We start from the raw sequence: 20584 nt of genomic DNA, 5'->3' as shown, positions 1-20584 counted from the left end.
CAGCCATTTCATTTGTTGCAATTCCGTAAAGCTATAGGGGAGATGGGATAATGCGTTTTTACCCTGAATGCCTAGGAAAAGATATTGTTTCTTCTGCAATTTCATGAAGTACTAAGGTTCAGGAGACATGTACTTTTCAGATAAATGTCAAGAATATGTTATTATTTTTCTCACTATTAGTAAACTTTAAATACTATATTTTGTATCATTTATTTTAGCACAGTTATAAGTATATGACATTTCAAATGCAATTATTATTTAATCCTGTAATGTTTTAATTAGAGTTGAGCACTCAGTGACTTTATTTATTTATTGTATGTTTTTTTACTTTGTATTGATCCTAGAGTTTTTTGCCTGCTAAGGATATTCACAAACTCTAAACCACACTCCCAGCCCATTTATTTATTTATTTTACTTGAGGTTTCTTTCATCTGTATAATAGAAAATTATACATGAAGTCCCTTCTTGGGTATTTTTCATCTATCTGTCTTGATTTGGGTATAGTTCCTGCAGATTATTTAACATTCAAACTAAATACAAATCTTCCATATGAGTTTGACATTATTTGTCTTCCATGGTTATAAAGGACTACAGGCACATCATTACAACTGCCCTTGATATTACACTCTATTTCTTCTCCCAAGGCGTTTCCCTGTCAATTTGACTCTATGATTATGTTATTCCAAGTGGATTCATGTAGTCTCACTAAAATAATTCGAGACCAACATATTGTTTCTAATTCTACCTCTTCCTTGATAATCTCTGTACTGAATACATTCCCTGCTGTCTTATGTTTCTTTTTTTTAATGTTCTGTTTTTCCCCTTTTAATTGGAATTTTATTTACATTTCAAATGTTATTCCCTTTCCCAATTTCCCATACTTAAGCCCCTATTGCATCCCACCTTCCCCTTCTTCTATGAGGGTGTCCCCCCTTCTCAATCATCCCCCCTTTCCTGCCATGACATTCCCCAAAAGAACATGGAAACAGAAACTAAACAGAGACTTAGCTTATGTTTCAAATTATTAAACTCTTGTCCTTTTACATTTTGTTTCTGGTGAATTCTTTGTTTCTATTTACCAATTCTAACTTTTGTTAATTGACCTTTATAACTTCTTAGTTATTCAGATCATGTGGGTAACTATACGTATTGAAGTTGCACTCCAATTTATTCAGCATTCTAGAGTTAATAAATGTCATGTCCTGCTGTGAAAATGCAACAGTTAATTTAAAATGAATTAGATTGAGACCAAAATAGGTTGCAAGATAGCAATTAGATATGAATTGATAGCCAGGGGTATCAAAAAAATAAAGTTAAAAGGTGAAACACAAGCAACTTGCTGACAATAAAGCTTAGTTCAGTTTCTCTCCATACTCTAAACATTTATCATATTTCAGAGAGCCCATCATTTCAGTGGTGAACATATTGTAATGCAGGTACAATGAAGAACCATGAAGCAGGAATTACAGTGGCAGCAGTAATGACAAAGGTCTGTCATGCTCTTTCCCTCTCATAATGCCTAGGCCTCTATGCATAAGCATTTTTTGAATTTTGATCAATTGTTTATTTATACAGAGTCGATTATCGAGTTACCCAAGTAGTCAAGCTTTCTGAATGTTATTGAAGGCTTCACTGATCAAAATATGGGCAAATGGTTGTTTTTATTTTCCCATTAAACAGCAACCTATGTGGCCACTAACAGGATTAATGCCTGTTTCTGAAATGTCAACCAATGGAAAACATCCTTCAGTAATTACTTAAGTCTCAGAGGTCTTTATGAGGATTTTAAGCATCATTGGAAGCCTTTTCTCATTAAAGAAATATAAAAAAATATTAAATTTTATCTAAATTAGTTCCCCATGGCTCCAATCTTTCATTCTGACTATAGCAGAGACTTACAACAGAGAACCTATAATGTCTAGTAACCACTAAAATAACAGAGAAACAAGTAAGAAAGTGAAGATATTTGAATCCAAGAGAAAACAAAAACAATAGGAAAAATAGGAGAATATACTAAGAGTTATAAATAAAAAGTGATAATTATAGACAAAAACAAACTTATCAGTCCTTACAGCAGATACAATGGGATATATATTTCACTAAAACAGAGTCCCTGACAATAAACAGTATGAGTGCTATAAATGATAACAGTGCCTTTGAGCAAGCTATAGCTTTCCAGCTCGTAACTACAGCACCTGGGAAGCTAACGAATGGAAATGACATGGGTCACCAGGCCAGCCTGGGCTACCTAATGATTTCTAGATAAGTCTAGATTGCAGATGAATAAATGCATCATAAAAATGTTACTTATAAAGATCCATGACTAACGAGTAGATTAGTGATTCTTGTATCCTCGCCAGTTTTTAAAGGATTGTTAGCCATTGCTAGTTTTTTGCTCTGCCTAGTCCTCTGCTACCCTGCCTGTGCATGCTCAACTCCACTAAACACTTCCAGCCATCTTCTCCTCCTCTCCTGCTTTGAACTAAGATGTTCTATCTTCTCCCTTGAAAGGTTGTTCCATCCCAGTCCCCACAGCCCCTCTTCACAGCTCATAGATTAATGCTTCTCTCAGCCCTTCTCAGCAGAGAAGTTACTGTGTAAACTAGATGGCAATTACAAGAGACCACAGCTGAGCAAAGTGAGGAGAATAAATAACAGAAATTCTCAGCTCTAGATGAAACGTGGAAATTCTTTATCACACTCCGCCACACAAGGCTTGGAAGTCACCATAGATTAGGGAGCAACAAGATTTTAAGAGCTGTATGTAGTGGATGGCTATAGCAGAACCATGGGTTTCTTTCAATACCACATAGAAATTGTATATATGAATTCACCCTGATTGTGACAACATACACAGAACCTGCATAAATTCAAGCCAGAGGGGGGAAAAATCCCACCATGGAAGGAAAAGGTGTGTACAAGTTCCCCCCAGCCTCCTCAACTAAAAAGCTATTGACAATTGATAACTACTGGGAAACAAAGTTAGTGTTCTTTAAGGTTGTGGCCATGCTGGGATTACCATACTCCAGTGGATGGCCCCACACTCAAGAGTTCATGTGCAGCAATCAAGGAACTCAAAGGTCTGTAGCCATCAGCCTTTCTCTATCTGCCCTTGCTCTAAATAATGGTACAGAAACTTATTTTTATGAATGAATGCAGGCTTTAAGCTAGGCTTGTTTCCAACTAGCATGTAACTCAATTATCCCATTTATATTAACCTAAGTTCTGCAACGTAACTGGTTACCTTACTTCTCCTTCCTGACATACTTCTTCCTTCACGTAAATCTGACTGAATCCCATTTCACCTCTTTCTGTCCAGAAGTCCCACCTTACTATTCTGCCTGTTCCTATAGGCCATGGGCTTTTTATTTCAATCAATAAGAAGGTCCCTTAGGAAGGCTAGAAAGGACAGAGAAACAACTTCACATGCTGTACAAAAATACGTGACTCCAACAAAGGTTTTTTTGTTTTTTCTTTTTCAATATAGGCCAGTGGAGAGGTTGTGACAGATTTAAGGATCAGTGTGAATATGATTAAAACATGAAAGTCTCAAAAATTAATGAAATACTGTATGAAATAGTCTGCTATTTTCATACAATGTATTCTGGTCAGAGTTTCCCCCTCCCTCTTCAAAATGTGCAAAAGTCTTCTCAATGTGCCGTAACCATTATTTCTCATTATATGAAAAACATCTGTCTTAGGTAACTATGCATCTAAATGGTAAATATGAAAGTTCTAGAAGATGTCAAATGAATGCAAATGTTGTTGGTCGCAGGGACATAAGCCCATACCTAGTCTATCCAGCCCTCTTTACTAGACTCCATTATTACTTGAACTCCTGATCTTCAACAAAGCCCTGAACTCTCTCAAGAATTATTATCCTGGATAAATTAGAAAACAACTCATTGAATCCAGGCAGATGAGAAAACCACATGAAGTATTTCTGGCAATTATGTACAACATTTGAATACATCGCTTAAAAGTTAACTCTAAATGCTTTGTGCACAGATGGTATATTAGATAAACAAATTGACATCTGCCCTGTTTTACACAGTTTCGTTATCAGTAGCTTTAAAGTAAAATATAGTTATAATCTTAAAAGAAAATATAGAATGAGTTTCAAATTTTTTAACAAATAGTAATTCACAGGAGTTGTTAAGACAAACGAAAAGACAGATGAGTTGAAGGATATTGGCCTTGGAGCTTAATAAAAATGGCGGATATGAAAACGCACGTTTCCTTGAAGGTGACAATAATAAAATCTTTCACTTTTCCTTCATCTTAAAAAGCAAGAATCACAACCATAGAGCAATTCTGCAAAATCTCCCATGCTCCTGAATGCTAATTTAATGAGCCCTAACTCAGATTCTAAATTACCCAATTAAATGATAATTTACTTTAAGAATACTTTACAGAGATCCTATGAATTCCCTGACCTAGGCATAGTGCCTAGCTTCCTTGATTATAACAAGGCTGCAGCTAAAATATGTTTGTGAACCAAATAAGGAAACAATCAAATATCCTTATTTACCACACAACATGTCTGGTGTGGACAAAAAAACATCTACAAAATACCAGAGCACACTTTTAGCAAATGTCTTACATTGCATCTCCTCAAAAGGGTCAATTATAACATGTGTTCATACCACCGCAACATCATACATTGAAGTTCATGCAGTTCATCTTCGGTAACCACTTTCACAGATAATTTAAAAGCAAAATGTGATAATCATTTTTATCTCAGTCTCCCGTCTCCATATCAGCTGCATAACTCTCTGTCCCAACAGTCATCTCTCTTGATTAAATGGCTCTGAATGTATGACTTCAGTTCATTAGAAATACCAGATCTCCCTTGAATATATCAATCTTTGATACCCTGAAGACATTCAGCCTTCTGCCTTAATACAGGCTATGTCTGAGTGCAGCATCTGGTGCTACTCTTAGATGTATCTTTAGGGAAATGATGGATACACTGCATAAAATGGTACTTGTGGGAAAAGAAACAGACTCCTCTGCTTGACAAAGTGAGTCCCACTACTCCAGAGTCACGGGAAATGCACTATTGACAGTGTATGTAAAATCCACTGCATAGTCTTTGCAAAGGTTCCAGGCTCTCTATTTTTTTTACACGAGAATACAACTCCATTTTAAGTTTTCAGAAAGGCTAATATTATCCAAAACTAATGATATTCAACATAAGAAAAATAGAGTAATAGAAACCTGTTCTTCCTTCTATTCATAGTCAACTCAAGAAACCACAGCTGACTTCAGGAATACCAGAGTTTCCTACTACTAACTAGAAGGCGACTGAGAATAACATTTAAGTCAACAGAGAGAGAAGACTAGTGAGACCACCACTGTGTACAAAGCCCTGGTGACTCTATTTAAAGAATGCCAAGATGGGACAGCTGATAGTTTGCCACCTAGTCCTGTCCCTGGACACCTCACTAAAAATATGACTGATGAAAAGTCAGCCCTGATCTCACACTCTAGCCAGCTTTTCTGAGCCTGCCTAGAGGGCTGAGTCCTTAGCAAGACAGGATTGCCCTTTCACCCTGGCTTCTGAGAGTGGCTTTAGCTGCCTCTTGGCTCTTTCCTATATACAGTCTACATTCCAACAGCACTGAACACAATGCTAAATACCTGTCACTTCATATGCTCACCTGAAAAATACTTTTTAATGGAAAGAAATCAGGAGAGTATCGAAATCCTGAAAATACTCCTAAACCATTGAATTCTCTACATTCAAAAATGCCTCAAACTTCTTTGTTCCATACAACATTCTCTGCCAGAATCGACCTGATTCTTGGTTCTCCTTTTCCATATAAAAGCATTGCCAGGCCCCTCGGTCACAGAAAGCTTCATGGGACTTCATGTCTATCCTGGGACACATGTCCTTTCTATTAGACACCTAATCATTTGCTGAGTACCATCCATTATGGCGCATCCCAATAACTGGATAACAGACACATTTAAACTGTCACTCACCCTAATCCTGTTTCCTGAGACTGAATTGCTGCAGAATGTGGGATTGTCAAGGCTAAAAGCAGGACAGGGCAAACCAGAATTGTTGAGCCTGCCACTAGACAAATTTGTTTATGTTCATGTTTCCCCTTGAAAGTCAACTTTATGAAGTAATGTTTCTCTTTGCATTTTATATCATGATACTTCTGTTTATGTAAAATAGATAACTACTGGTTTCCTATTTTCAGTGGATTGACAGTATCATATGTGTCGTTTCCTTGTCCTTAACAGTAGCATCTAAACACTCATTGAGCAGGAAAATTATAAGCACACTGTGAACAAACTAAATATAATCAAACCATGGATGTTACAAATATGTAAAATTGAATTGCTAAGAAAACATAAATTAATCACTGAATGTATGAGTTATCAATTACATGATAATGTGTACCTTTAAAAACACACATGAAATATATGCTGAATAAATCTCAGCCTGTGTGTGCAAGAAAAGGAGAAAAAAATCTATTATCAACCAATAAGGGTTGGGAGGAGTTAGTGTCATTGCCGCTAGCAATACTTCTATAATTACCATTACTGTTGTGATCGGCTGTCATTAAAAATCCACTCACTTCATGCCACCCACTGTGATAAGCATATCACACCCATTATCACATTTAATTTTGTTCTTTTCATTTCTCTCTCTTCTTTATGTGTGAAGAAAATAGTATAAAAGAGACAGTAGTAGAATGTCTTCCTCAAGCCCATACATCCAGTTGCTATGGAAACTAGATTTGCATGATGGTCATACCTGGATCCAAACCTGTAGTTACTTAATACACTATATTGCTAGTCAATCTTATAGTAGGAATTATCTGTTAATATGGATACTACATATGGTGAGCTTTTCTGTGTACTATCTCATGATCCTTGCTTTCTCGTGCTCATAAAATTTTTTGGTCTCTCCCTTTTGAGGTTCATACTAAGATTGGTCCATTGCTTCTAGACAGTGGTAAGATAATAGTTGTTGCCTTTTTCATTATGATTCATTTTATCAAGTTCCATTTTGGTGGAAGAGCTGCTCTAGAGACTTAATCTCGTATGCAACTCCTACAATGAAGGATTCAGTGCCACAGGCGCATGGAAAAATATCTATTATTGCTGTAAAGTTAAAAGTAGATTTTTTTTCTAGTTGGGTCTCCAAATGAGTGTTTATGTCAGCTGACAGCTCCACTGCATCCTGTGAGCCCTAAAGCAGAACATTGCCCCAGCAACACCTGGACATATGTCCTGAGAAATTGCATGAAGATTTGCCATGCAGCAATAGAACACTAAGATACTGTCTTTTTAATTACTCCCTCTTTTGATGAGAATATTTAAAACTTATTGTAGAAGATTTATGTATTTGCAAATGGTTTCAGATAGATTTTGCTAGAGTGCTCTCTAATTGATGATACAATTATCATAATCACATCATTGAAAATTAGTAATTTTATTAAATATCTGAGGGTAAATAGAACATGATTAATAGTCAAAATACCTTCTTTTAGAGAGAAATGACCCACACAGGCTGTCCTCTGACCTTTACACTCCCATCATGGTACTTATATTCTCTCCCTTTTTATAAATAAGGCAAATTTAAAAAGTAAAATGAAAGGACCTTTCTATCTAGTGCTCTTCTTGATACTCAGTTAGGGGTCCTGTGAATAGATGCGGTGTTATTGAAATTGAAATGTCATAGCCACACTGGAAGAGAAGAAGCCACTAATCCTCATTAAACAGCACAGCTGTATTAAATCCCCACTATTCAGAAGTCAGCACCTGTGCATTCCTACATGAATAGCTTCTAAAGGTTAATTAAAAGTGGTAGGTAATAAAAATTTATAAGCTTCTGCTTATAATTTTTTAATGGTACAATTTTCAAGCTTTGATGGTGTTCTCTTGTGTACTACTTGAATCCAGATCCCAGCTGCTCTTTGTCCCAATCATGAAAGAAACTCTACAGACCACAGTGTGCTTAATGTCTCTAGGATAGCTTCTGTTAAATATTAAAACTTGATAGGTTTCCGGTTTCAGTGGAATACTCTCTTTTGGGAAAGTCACATCTAACATTTTCATCCTTTGGTCTTTTTTTCTTAACTGAACTTCTCAATATAAGTATTTATACGTTTACTTACTTTTTGAATAAACAATAAATGTCTAAAGATTTACAGCTAAAAGAATGTTTGGTAGTTTTTGATCCAGCATCCCTTGTTCTTACCTGTCCTCAATAACATTTTCTATTATTAAAACATTTTCCAATATGAGTAATTCCAGCCTAAGAAAGCATGTGGAAGAACAATTTTCAGATCAGTTTTTAAATCGATATTGAGAATTGCTCTGGTACTTGAAATATGAAACATCAAATAACAAAATATTGTTAAGTAATAAAGTAGAGTGGCAACCCAAGTAAAATTAAGTGTCCTGGCTCTACCTCAAACTCAAAGAATAACGTTAAGAGCTGGAAGAAATGTTGATGTTGGGAAATGTTGGCAATCCTAGGTAGGTAACCATTACTGTTCCAGAGACAGATATTTTTCAGTGTTGTAACCCTGCTAAGGTGTCCAAAATCCTAGAATAATCCCTTAGCCAAGCTCCTGTAAGCAAACTTAATGAAACTCATTTTGTCATCCAAAACGAACAAATCATAGCAGTAGAAGAGAAGACAGCTGAAGAGAGGAAGGTATCAAAGGGAGTGGGAATGACCAAGAAGGGATAATGTGGATCAAGACAAGAGTCATATATCTATGTTATGTACATGTATGAAAGTTTCATAATTAAATACATTAGAGCATTAACTAATATTGATTCACTAAAAACTTTAAGATAAAAAAACGAACAAGTGTATGGTTAGAAAATAAACATACTCTGTATATATAAGAAAATAAGAAAAGATTCTTAATATTCCTAGCCCTTCCAAAATGCAAATTAAAGCAAAAATTAAAACCACCACATTTTCATTACAAAACACAAAGTAATGATTGCTCAAAATATAGATAAGCACTTGTAGCAACTGATATGTCCAAAAGCTGTTGCTAGAATTGAAATGTGTAACAACATTTTAGAGAAAAAGTTGATCATTTATATAAAGTAAATCTTACATTCATTTCTGCATCATTCATTGCTAAGCATTTATGTGAAGTAAAAACATATGTATGGTTCATATAAGTTTTATGCATAATAACTAAAACATCTAAGGGGGACAAATTTCTTTTTTTTTCATCTTTATTAACTTGAGGATTTCTTATTTACATTTCAATAGTTATTCCCCTGCCCTGTTTCCAGGCCTACATCCCCCCTAATCCCCCCCTAATCTCTTCTGTATGGGTGTTCCTCCCCATCCTCCCCCATTACCACCCTCCCCCAACAATCACATTCACTGGCAGGTTCAGTCTTGGCAGGACCAAGGGCATCCCCTTACACTGGTGCTCTTACTAGGCTAATCATGGCTACATATAAGGTTGGAGTCCAGGGTTAGTCCATGTATAGTCTTTGGGTAGTGGCTTAGTCCCTGGAAGCTCTGGTTGGTTGGAATTGTTGTTCATATGGGGTCTCAAGCCCCTTCAAGCTCTTTCAGTCCTTTCTAAGATTCCTTCAACGGGGGTCCTGTTCTTAGTACAGTGGTTTGCTGTTGGCATTCGCCTATGTATTTGTTGTATTCTGGCTGTGTCTCTCAGGAGAGATCTACATCTGGTTCCTGTCGGCCTGCACTTCTTTGCTTCATCCATCTTATCTAGTTTGGTGGCTGTGTATGTATGGGCCACATGTGGGGCAGGCTCTGAATGGGTGTTCCTTCTGTGTCTGTTTTAATCTTTGCCTCTCTATTCCCTGCCAAGGGTATTCTTGTTCCCCTTTTAAAGAAGGAGTGAAGCATTCACATTTTGATCATCTGTCTTGAGTTTCATTTGTTCTAGGCATCTAGGGTAATTCAAGCATTTGGGCTAATAGCCACTTATCAATGAGTGCATACCATGTGTGTTTTTCTGTGATTGGGTTAGCTCACTCAGGATGATATTTTCCAGTTCCAACCATTTGCCTACGAATTTCATAAAGTCATTGTTTTTGATAGCTGAGTATTATTCCATTGTGTAGATGTACCACAATTTCTGTATCCATTCCTCTATTGAAGGACATCTGGGTTCTTGCCAGCTTCTGCCTATTATAAATAAGGCTGCTATGAACCTAGTGGAGCATGTGTATTTGTTATATGGGGCATCTTTTGGATGCCCAAGAGAGGAATAGCTGAGTCCTCAGGTAGTTCAATGTCCAATTTTCTGAGGAACCTCCAGACTGATTTCCGAAATGGTTGTACCATTCTGCAATCCCACCAACAGTGGAAGAGTGTTCCTCTTTCTCCACATCCCCACCAGCATTTGCTGTCACCTGAGTTTTTGATCTTAGCCATTCTCACTAGTGTGAGGTATTTCACCTCAGGCTTGTTTTGATTTGCATTTCCCTTATGACTAAAGATGTTGAACATTTCCTTAGGTGTTTCTCAGCAATCCGGCATTCCTCAGATGTGAGTTCTTTGTTTAGCTCTGAAACCCATATTTTAATAGGGTTATTTGTCTCCCTGAAGTCTAACTTCTTGAGTTCTTTGTATATTTTGGATATAAGGCCTCTATCAGTTGTAGGATTGGTAAAGATCTTTTCCCAATCTGTTGGTTGTCGTTTTGTCCTAACAACAGTGTCCTTTGCCTTACAGAAGCTTTGCAGTTTTATGAAATCTCATTTGTTGATTATTGATCTTAGAGCATAAGCCATTGGTGTTTTGTTCAGGAAATTTTCTTCATTGCTCATGTGTTCGAGATGCTTCCCCATTTTTTCCTCTACTAGTTTGAGTGTATCTGGTTTGATGTGGAGGTCCTTGATCCACTTGGACTTAAGCTTTGTACAGAATGATAAGCACAGATCGATATGCATTCCACTACATGCTGACTTCCAGTTTAAACAGCACCATTTGCTGAAAATGCTCATTTTTCCACTGGATGGTTTTGGCTCCTTTGTCAAAAATCAAGTGACCATAGGTGTGAGGGTTCATTTCTGGGTCTTCAATTCTGTTCCATTGGTCTATCTGTCTGTCTCTGTACCAATACCATGCAGTTTTTATCACTATTGCTCTATAATACTGCTTGAGTTCAGGGATAGTGATTCCCCCTGAAGTCCTTTTATTGTTCAGGATAGTTTTAGCTATCCTGGGTTTTTTGTTATTCCAGATGAATTTACAAATTGTTCTGTCTAATTCTCTGAATAATTGGATTGGTATTTTGATGGGGATTGTATTGAATCTGTAGATCGCTTTTGGTAAAATGGCCATTTTTACTATGTTAATCATGCCAATCCATGAGCATGGGAGTTCTTTCCATCTTCTGAGGTCTTCTTCAATTTCTTTCTTCAGAGGCTTGAAGTTCTTATCATACAGATCTTTCACTTGCTTGGTTAAAGTCACACTGAGGTATTTTATATTATTTGGGACAATGAAGAAGGGTCTCCTTTCCCTAATTTCTTTCTTGTCTTGTTTCTCTTTTGTGTAGAGGAAGGCTACTGATTTATTTGAGTTAATTTTATACCCAGCCACTTTGCTGAAGGTGTTTATCAGGTTTAGTAATTCTCTGGTGGAACTTTTGGGATCACTTGAATATACTATCATATCATCTGCAAATAGTGATATTTTGACTTCTTCTTTTCCAATCTGTATCCCCTTGACCTCCTTTTGTTGTCTGATTGCTCTGGCTAGAACTTCAAGAATTGTATTGAATAAGTAGGGAGAGAAAGGGCAGCCTTGTCTAGTCCCTGATTTTAGTGGGATTGCTTCAAGTTTCTCTCCATTTAGTTTAGTGTTAACTACTGGTTTGCTGTATATGGCTTTTACTATGTTCTGGTATGGGCCTTGAATTCCTATTCTTTCCAGGACTTTTATCATGAAGGGGTGAGAATTTTGTCAAATGCTTTCTCAGCATGTAATGAAATGGTCATGTGGTATTTATCTTTCAGTTTGTTTACATAATGGATTATGCAGATGGTTTTCTGTATATTAAACCATTCCTGCATGCCTGGGATGTAGCCTACTTGATCATGGTAGATGACTGTTTTGATGTGCTCTGGGATTCGGTTTGCCAGAATTTTATTGAGTAATTTTGTGTCGATGTTCATAAGGGAAATTTGTCTGAAGTTATCTTCCTTTCCTGGGTCTTTGTGTGGTTTAGGTATAACAGTAATTGTAGGTTCATAGAAGGAATTCGGGTAGCGCTCCATCTGTTTCAATTTTGTGGAATTTTTTGGATAGTATTGGTATGAGATTTTCTATGAAAATATGATAGAATTCTGCACCGAACCTGTCTGGACATGGGCTCTTTTTGGTTGGGAGACCTTTAATGACTGCTTCTATTTCCTTAGGAGTTATGGGGTTGTTTAAATGGTTTATCTGTTCCTGATTTAACTTGGGCACCTGGTATCTGTCTAGGAAATTGTCCATTTCCTGCAGATTTTCAAGTTTTGTTGAATATAGGCTTTTATAGTAAGATCTGATGATTTTTTAATTTCCTCTGAATCTGTAGTTATGTCTCCCTTTTCATTTCTGATTTTGTTAATTTGGACACACTCTCTGTGTCCTCTCGTTAGTCTGGCTAAGTTTTATCTATCTTGTTGACTTTCTCAAAGAACCAACTTTTGGTTCTGTTGATTCTTTCTATGGTCCTTTTTGTTTCTACTTGGTTGATTTCAGCTCTGAATTTGATTATTTCCTGCCTTCTACTCCTCCTGGGTGTATTTGCTTCTTTTTGTTCTGGAGCTTTTAGGGGTGCTGTCAAGCTGCTGATATATGCTCTCTCCTGTTTCTTTTTGCAGGCACTCAGAGCTATGAGTTTTCCTCTTAGCATGCCTCTCATTGTGTCCCATAAGTTTGGGTATGTTGTACCTTCATTTTCATTGAGTTCTAAGAAGTCTTTAATTTCTTTCTTTATTTCTTCCTTGTCCAGGTTACCATTGAGTAGAGCATTGTACAATTTCCATGTATATGTGGGCGTTCTTCCCTTATTGTTGTTGAAGACCAGTTTTAGCCCATGGTGATCTGATAGGACACATAGGATTATTTCTCTCTTTCTGTATCTATTGAGGCCTGTTTTATTACCAATTATACGGTCAAATTAGGAGAAAGTACCATGACATGGTGAGAAGAAGGTATATCCTTTTGTTTTAGGATAGAATGTTCTATAAATATCTTTTAAATCCATTTGGATCATGACTTCTCTTAGTCTGTCTATGTCTCTTTTAATTTCTGTTTCCATCTGTCCATTGATGAGAGCGGGGTGTTGAAATCACCTACTATTATTGTGTGATGTACAATGTGTGCTTCAGTAAACTTTCTTTTATGTATGTAGATGCCCTTGTATTCGGAGCATAGATATTTAGGATTGAGAGTTCATCTTGGTGGATTTTTCCTTTGATGAATATTAAGTGTCCTTCCTTATATTTTTTGATGACTTTTAGTTGAAAATCGATTTTATTCGATATTAGAATGGCTACACCAGCTTGCTTCTTCAGACCAATTGCTTGGAAAGTTGTTTTCCAGCCTTTCACTCTGAGTTAATGTCTGTCTTTGTCTCTGAGGTGTGTTTCCTGTAGGCAGCAGAATGCAGGGTCCTCATTGCCTATCCAGTTTGTTAATCTCTGTCTTGTTATTGGGGAGTTGAGACGATTGATGTTGAGAGATATTAAGGAATAGTGATTGTTGCTTCCTGTTATATTTGTATTTGGATGTGATATTATGTTTCTGTGCTTTTCTTCTCTTTGCTTCGTTGCCAAGACGATTAGTTTCTTGCTTTTTCTAGGGTGTAGCTTGCCTCCTTATGTTGGGCTTTGCCATTTATTATCCTTTGTAGGGCTGGATTTGTAGAAAGATATTGTGTAAATTTTGTTTTGTCATTGAATATCTTGTTTTCGCCATCTATGTTAATTGAGAGTTTTGCTGGATACAGTAACCTGGGCTGGCATTTCTGTTCTCTTAAGGTCTGTATGACATGTGTCCAAGATCTTCTGGCTTTCATAGTCTCTGGTGAGAATTCTTGTGTGATTCTGATAGGTCTCCCCTTATATGTTACTTGACGTTTTTCCCTTACTGCTTTTAATATTTTTTCTTTGTTTTGTGCATTTGGTGTTTTGACTATTATGTGACAGGAGGAGTTTCTTTTCTCGTCCAATCTATTTGGAATTCTGTAGGCTTCTTGTATGTTTATGGGTTTTCTTCTATGATTTTGTTGAAGATATTAACTGGTCCTTTGAGCTGGGAGTCTTCACTTTCCTCTATACCTATTATCCTTAGGTTTGCTCTTCTCATTGAGTCCTCAATTTCCTGTATGTTTTGGACCAGTAGCTTTTTCCATTTTACATTATCTTTGACTGTTGAGTCGATGATTTCTATGGAATCTTCTGCTCCTGAGATTCTCTCTTCTATCCCTTATATTCCATTGGTGATGCTTGTATCCACGGCTCCTTGTCTCTTTCTTTGGTTTTCTATATCCAGGGTTGTCTCCCTTTGTGCTTTCTTTATTGCTTCTATTTCCATTTTTAATTCCTTCACCTGTTTGATTGTGTTTTCCTGGAATTCTTTCAGGGATTTTTGTGATCCCTTTCTACAGGCTTCTACTTGTTTATTTATGTTTTCCTGTGTTTCTCTAAGGGATTTCTTTATGTCTTTCTTGAAGTCCTCCAGCATCATGATCAAATGTGATTTTAAATCTAGACCTTGCTTTTCTGGTGTGTTTGGATATTCAGTGTTTGCTTTGGTCGGAGAAGTGGTCTCCAATGATGCCATGTAGTCTTGGTTTCTGTTTCTTGGGTTTCTGCGCTTGCCTCTTGCCATAAGGTTGTCTCTGGTGTTACCTTGTTCTGCTATTTCTGACAGTGGTTAGATCATCCTATAGGCCTGTGTGTCAGGCGTGCTGTAGACTTGTTTTCCTGTTTTCTTTCAGCCAGTTATGGGAACAGAATATTCGCCTTTCGGGCGTTAGTCTTTCCTGTCCACTCATCTTCAGCTGTTCCTGTGGGCCCGTGTCCTAAGTCCACCAGGCAGGTTGCTTAGGGCAGAAAAGTTGGTCTTACCTGTGGTCCCGAAGCTGAAGTGGCTCCTGGGCGGCTGCTTTTGAGCTCTCCGTGAGGGTGGCAACCAGGAGGGTCTGCACTGCCTTTTCCAGGGGCCCTGGTGCACCAGGGTCTCAGATGGCATTAGGTGTTTTCCTTTGGAGTCAGAAATGTGGGTAGAGTGTAGTCTCTTCTGGCTTCCTAGGCGTGTCTGCCACTCTAAAGGTTTAGCTCTCCCTCCCACGGGATTTGGGTGCAGGGAGTTTTTGAATGGGTCCCTTCAGATCCAGGTGGTGTCTAGACCATAGGGGACCTGCAGCTTGAGAGGGGACAAATACCTTTAAACAGGTAACTGTTATTCACACATGTTGAGGAATAGCATATATGCATATTGTACAGCACGAATGAGTGTCAATTTATATAAAATGAACTAAGCCAGGCTAAAAAGTATACTCTAACATTAGTGCTTATATAACATTCTTTAATATCTATCTTAGAGGATGACAGTGGTTGGTGGCTCTAGGATGGTAACTGTCAAAGGAAAGGGTAGGGAAGGAGAATCACAAAGCACCACAAAGATGATTTTGAGAGAAATTGTTATGTTCATTACATTCATTACACTAATGTTTTCATTATTTAAAAAGTCAGGTGTGCCAAAACTTACAAAGATTTGCATTTTAAGTATAGTCAAATAGTTTTACATTTATTTACATTTTCATAGACTATTTCAAAGACAAATTTGAAGTTAGAAAGTAAAATAAGATTGACTTCTACTTGCTTGCTCTTCATTGAGTCATTCTGTAAACTGTTAAGATTACCTCATTTGCTTGAGTGAGGAAAAATGAGATTTTGTACACTTATATTCATATATATCACATGTACATATGGGTGTCCATATGATTGGCTAGCATATGCCTTCTTTATCCTACTTTCTAGACTAGTCTCTAGTTACTATTTCATTGTAACTATTACTATTCTAAGGCAGTTTATGGTCTTGGAATTTTTTTATTCTTAGATATTGTGATCTCAAAAAATCATAAAAGTTATTTGGATTTTTTAAAGTAATAATAAGTCATATAGACCCAGAAAAGGGTGTATTTCAAGTCCTCTTCATATATGTAAACATGAGAAAGTAGACCTTGATGAAGAAAGATGACGAAAGGTGACTAGTATAGGAGTAGAGAGAAGTTAAATGGAGACTAGACTTGATCTATGTGTATTATCCTCATGTATTGAACGATAGCTCTAAGCCTTATTTAAAGCATGTGATTAATACACATTAATCAAAATCAATAAAATAAAATTATGTTTAATTTGTATTGTCACTGGAGATGGCCTACTCAAGTCCATTGTGATTCCTGCTTCTAGGCTGGACTGGTTGCTGGACTATAGGAGTTCATCTAGATATTTCCAACTCACAGTTTATCCTAATCATTTAACTATACTTAGCCTATTTGTAATAATGCTGTTTTCAATATGCATTTCACAGTGGATTAAAGTCCAATTATGCTTTCTAAAAATCTTTTGAAGTGCTAAGGAATTGACACTCAAATCTGTATAGTGAAAACTCATTTTCAATTTCTTTCTGAGCATATGCACTTGGATATACTCTCAAATTAAAGATACTATTTTAAATTACTATATTCCTATTCCATGAATTTATTGTCTGCTTGCTTCTATATTTTGGTAAGATAATTATAAATTGGAGGCATATACCAGATGAAAAGTGTTGGCAGAACAGACATGATCAGATCATATACAGAACACATTTAAAAGTTTCTAGTGGAAATGATCAACATGAGAATTTAGGGATAGGGCGACTGCCTAACATTTGGCAGTACTGCTTTGAGCAGTACTTCTCCTGTGAATGGGACCCAAGACTCCAGAATGGCACAAGGGAAGTGGTTCTGAGGAACCAAAGCTGGAAAGAAAGTATTCCTGAGATGCAGGTGCAACAGATGTTTCATCCTATTCAACAGAGAGCAATGGAGCAGGAATGGATTCACAGCTCTGTTGACTGGAGCAAGTAGTGTGAGACAGAGAAAGGCAGCACCACTCACCCGAAGTTAAGAGGTGCCCCCAGGTTAGATTGTGTTGTTGTTTGTCATAGTCTACTGGCGCTCCCCCTGTCTGTCTGTCTGTCTGTCCGTCTGTCCCTCTGTCTCTGTCTCTGTCTGTCTCTGTCTGTGTCTGTCTCTCTGTCTCTGTCTCTCTCTGTCTCTCTTCTCTCTCTGTCTCTCTCTTTGTCTCTCTCTCTTTACACACACACACACACACTCCTTTTTTTCCATCTTTATTAATTTGAGTATTTCTTATTTACATTTCAATTGTAATTCCCCTGCCCGGTTTCCAGACCAACATCCACCTAACCCTTTCCCTCCCCTTCTATATGGGTGTTCCCCTCCCCATCCTTCCCCCATTACCACCCTCCCCCCAACAATCACATTCACTGAGGGTTCAGTCTTGGCAGGACCAAGGGCTTCCCCTGCCATTGGTGCTCTTACTAGGCTAAACATTGCTACCTATGAGGTGGGAGTCCAGGGTCAGTCCACGTATAGTCATTGGGAAGTGGCTTAGTCCCTGGAAGCTCTGGTTGGTTGGCATTGTTGTTCATATGGGGTCACAAGCCCCTTCAAGCTCTTTCAGTCCTTTCTAAGATTCCTTCAACGGGGATCCCATTCTCAGTTCAGTGGTTTGCTGTTAGCATTTGCCTATGTATTTGCTGTATTCTGGCTGTGTCTCTCAGGAGAGATCTACATCCAGTTCCTGTCGGCCTGCACTTCTTTGCTTTGTCCATCTTACATAGTTTGGTGGCTGTATATGTATGGGCCACAAGTGGGGCAGGCTCTGAATGGGTGCTCCTTCAGCCTCTGTTTAAACTTTGCCTCCCTAATCCCTGCCAAAGGTATTCTTGTTCTCCTTTTAAAGAAGGAGTGAAGCGTTCGCATTTTGGTCATCCTTCTTGAGTTTCATGTATTCTGTGCATCTAGGGTAAGTCAAGCATTTGGGCTAATAGCCACTTATCAATGAGTGCATACCATGTGTTTTTTTCTGTGATTGGGTTACCTCACTCATGATGATATTTTCCAGTTCCAACCATTTGCCTACGAATTTCATAAAGTCATTGTTTTTGATAGCTGAGTAATATTCCATTGTGTAGATGTACCACATTTCTGTATCTGTTCCTCTGTTGAAGGGCATCTGGGTTCTTTCCATCTTCTGGCTGTTATAAATAAGGCTGCTATGAACATAGTGGAGCACATGTCTTTGTTATATGTTGGGGCATCTTTTGGGTATATGCCCAAGAGAGGTATAGCTGGGTCCTCAGGCAGTTCAATGTCCAATTTTCTGAGGAACCTCCAGACTGATTTCCAGAATGGTTGTACCTGTCTGCAATCCCACAAACAATGGAGGAGTGTTACTCTCTCTCCATATCCTCGCCAGCATCTGCTGCCACCTGAGTTTTTGGTCTTAGGCATTCTCACTGGTGCACAGACTCGTTTTAATAGTTTTTTGGGGGGGAGTCTTTTTGAGATTATAATATAATTACATTATTCTCCTTCCTTTCCTCTCACCAAACCTATCTATAAACCCTTTTTGGTTTTCTTTCAAATTCACAGCCTCTTTTTTAATGAATTATTATTCTATATTTCTAAATATTACCTGTTTTTGACACCTCCATGATCCCATCTATCATGCCATGATATAATTAGGAAACTCTTTATCATAGACAGATAAAGCAAATTGATCCTAAATATTCAGCCTACAAATCTGTGAGCAAATTAGCTAAATAAGACTTTCTTCAAAAAGTTCTTCTTTTGGGGTATTAACAGCAGAAAGCTGGTTAAACAACCACCCTTTTCAATCCCTAGTTCAGAAGCACTAAGAGGATAATCTTGATTGAAATTGAGGCAGGGGCAAACAAAAGGAACATACAATTCAAGGCTGTGAGAGAACTCTACTCCTGGCAGCTGGAGGGAAATCTCTTGGAGATAAATCTGAGCTGCAAACATCCTGGTCTGTTTTTTCTATATATAATAATTTATCATGGATGCATCATTATCTTCTCAAATCTATGAATTGGTTAGAGTGTCAAATTCTTATCATCTATATGTATCCCTAACAGGGACCTACGGAAACATATTAGAAGTTTTTTCTGGCTCTCTGCAACTCCCTGTTCCAGAGACAGCCGCATCTTCTCGTGCAGTGCCAGCCTCGTCTCATAGACAAGATGGTGAAGGTCGGTGTGAAGGGATTTGGCTGTATTGGGCGCCTGGTTACCAGGGTTGCCTTCTCCTCTCTGCATCTGGCAAAGTGAAGATTGTTGCCATCAACGACCCCTTCATTGACCTCAACTACATGGTCTACATGTTCCAGTATGACTTTTCCCATGGCAAGTTCAATGGCACAGTCAAGGCTGAGAATGGGAAGCAGGTCATCAACGGGAAGCCCATCACCATCTTCCAGGAGTGAGATCCCACTAACATCAGATGGTGTGACACTGCTGCTGAGTATGCCATGGAGTCTTCTGGCATCTTCACCACCACAGAGAAGGCTGGGGCTCGCTTGAAGAGTGGGGCCAAATGGGTCATCATCTCTGCCCCTTCAGCCGATGCCCCCATGTTTGTGATGGGTGTGAACCAGGAGAAATATGACAACTCCCTCAAGATTGTCAGCAATGCATCCTGCACTACCAACTGCTTAGCGCCCCCTGGCCAAGGTCATCCATGATAACTTTGGCATAGTGGAAGGGCTCATGACCACAGTCCATGCCATCACCGCCACTCAGAAGACTGTGGATGGCCCTTCTGGAAAGCTGTGGAGTGATGGCCGTGGGGCAGCCCAGAACATCATCCCTGCATTCACTGGTGCTGCCAAGCCTGTGGACAAGGTCATCCCAGAGCTGAACAGGAAGCTCACTGGCATGGCCTTCTGTGTTCCTACTCCCAGTGTATCCATTGTGGATCTGACATGCCACCTGGAGAAACCTGCCAAGTATGATGGTATCAAGAAGGTGGTAAAGCAGGCATCCAAGGGTCCACTAAAGGGCATCCTGGGTTACACTGAGTACCAGGTTGTTTCCTGCAACTTCAACAGCAACTCCCACTCTTCCACCTTTGATGCTGGAGCTGACATTGCTCTCAATGACAACTTTGTAAAGCTCATTTCCTGGTATGACAATGAATACGGCTACAGCAACGGGGTGGTGGACCATGTGGCCTACATGGCCTCCAAGGAGTAAAATACCCTGGACCACCCACCCCAGCCCAGCAAGGACACTGAGAGCAAGAGAGAGGCCCTCAGTTGCTGAGGAGTCCTCATCCCAACTCAGCCCCCAACACTGAGCATCTCCCTCACAATTCCATCCGAGACCCCCATAATAACAGGAGGGGCCTAGGGAGCCCTCCCTTCTCTCTTAAATACCATCAATAAAGTTCGCTGTACCACCCCCCAAAAAAGAAGTTTCTTCCATAGTCCATGTTATATTTTTTTTGTTTGTATTACT

At 38.4% G+C, this 20584-nt stretch overlaps 1 pseudogene; it reads left to right on the top strand.

Moving 5' to 3' along the window:
* Positions 1-19309: 19309 nt before the first annotated feature.
* LOC116912573 lies at positions 19310-20320 on the top strand (annotated as a pseudogene).
* The last annotated feature ends 264 nt before the right edge of the window (positions 20321-20584 follow it).

This window comes from Rattus rattus, chromosome 11, assembly GCF_011064425.1.
Source record: "Rattus rattus isolate New Zealand chromosome 11, Rrattus_CSIRO_v1, whole genome shotgun sequence".
Lineage (NCBI taxonomy): Eukaryota > Metazoa > Chordata > Mammalia > Rodentia > Muridae > Rattus > Rattus rattus.
This window is presented reverse-complemented; position numbering and strand designations above follow the sequence as displayed.